The sequence below is a fragment of the Branchiostoma belcheri genome, unplaced genomic scaffold (genome assembly GCF_001625305.1).
Source record: "Branchiostoma belcheri isolate BF01 breed outbred unplaced genomic scaffold, Haploidv18h27 scaffold100, whole genome shotgun sequence".
NCBI lineage: Eukaryota > Metazoa > Chordata > Leptocardii > Amphioxiformes > Branchiostomatidae > Branchiostoma > Branchiostoma belcheri.
This window is the reverse complement of record NW_017802381.1, coordinates 300395-301896: the sequence shown is the minus strand read 5'-3', so window position 1 is coordinate 301896 and position 1502 is coordinate 300395.

Sequence of the window (1502 nt, the reverse complement as noted above, 5' to 3'; positions counted from 1 at the left end):
ATTGTAAACAGACTAAAGACATTCATATGAACTTTTTGTAAAAAAATGGGAGTATTGATGAAATTTTAAGGAAAATAAGCTGCATTTACCTGATCTAATGATATGGTCCGCCATCTTGGATTTTGGCCAATGACGTCATTAAATTATCATAAATTATGCATTTGTTATGATAAAATTTACATATAATTATATGTGATGTTATTAATGTTAGAAACAATGTGTAACTTGACATAAAACCCATAAAATTCTGTTGTTTAAATGGAAATAATTAAATTTGGCAAAAAATGCCTGTCAGAAACCCGTTGCCATGGCAACAAGAAAAATCATAATCTTATTCCACTGATACAGATTTGTTGCCAACAATATTTTAGGAAAAGTCACCAAATTTGGCGGTTCTAGCTTTAGCCGTTTAGACGCTAGGTGACATCAAAGTTGCCGCGGGCACTTTAAGCCCCCCCCCCGTCTAGATAGGGTTAAACAATTTTTCTTTGTTCGATTTATCACACTTCACAGAGAATTGTCGCCAATGGCTACTTCTTTTTGTTGCAATATATAATATTTCACGGAGAATTGTCGCCTATGGCTTCTTGTTTATTTTTTTTTCCTTTTGGCCGATGCCTACGAGCAACTCATCGTCTGGAATCTTTCACAAGGGAAATAAAACCTGGACTTTTTACCAGATGCATGTGATCCTAGTTCCGCTGTATCTATTGCAATTATTCTCTTCTTTTGCGCAGGTATTATAAAGCTATTCTGTGACAGCATCAGCGGCTACAACTCACCATGGCGTCGACACTATGTTCATTCAAGAAGATCGAGAACTTGGAATGGAGCATCATTGTGGACAGAAAACAAAATTTAAAATAATATAGAATAATAGCCCACGTACATCAATCACATCACATTAAAACAATGAATTATCTCATGTAACCTTAGTCTATTTATTTTACCGTTGAAGTACAACCGTGTTGTCTCCACCCTTCTCGATTTTCTGTTTCTTAATGTATCACTTAGTGTCCATTCAGCAAATCAATCACACGCATAACAGGAAATACTTCCTCAGTATCGAATATACCAACAAGTAGTTATACAATTTTGTGAGCTCTGGGTTTATAAGGTATACTTATGTTCACATGCATGTAATCATATTACATATACCGATATATTAGTTGAAAGGGAAAAAAATAAAATATCAAACTAGAATAAATTGCTCCTAGTTCCTTTAACTAAAAGAATGTACTATCGATAGAAAAAAATTGAACCATTAAGAGCAGTGATAGTAAAGACTGCTCTTGTTTGTGCAAAAAGGAACAATGGCCTTAACTTCTCGGTTCAAAAATAACATATGACGAAAGCACGTGTCCCAAAAACTCTAGTTTTATGTCACTTTTGTTAAAATAAACACCATTGTATCATACATCATTGGAAAGCTAACGTTCTCTACATTCTTGATACCAAGGGCGATAATAAAAAAAATACTTTTATTGAAATATATATATATA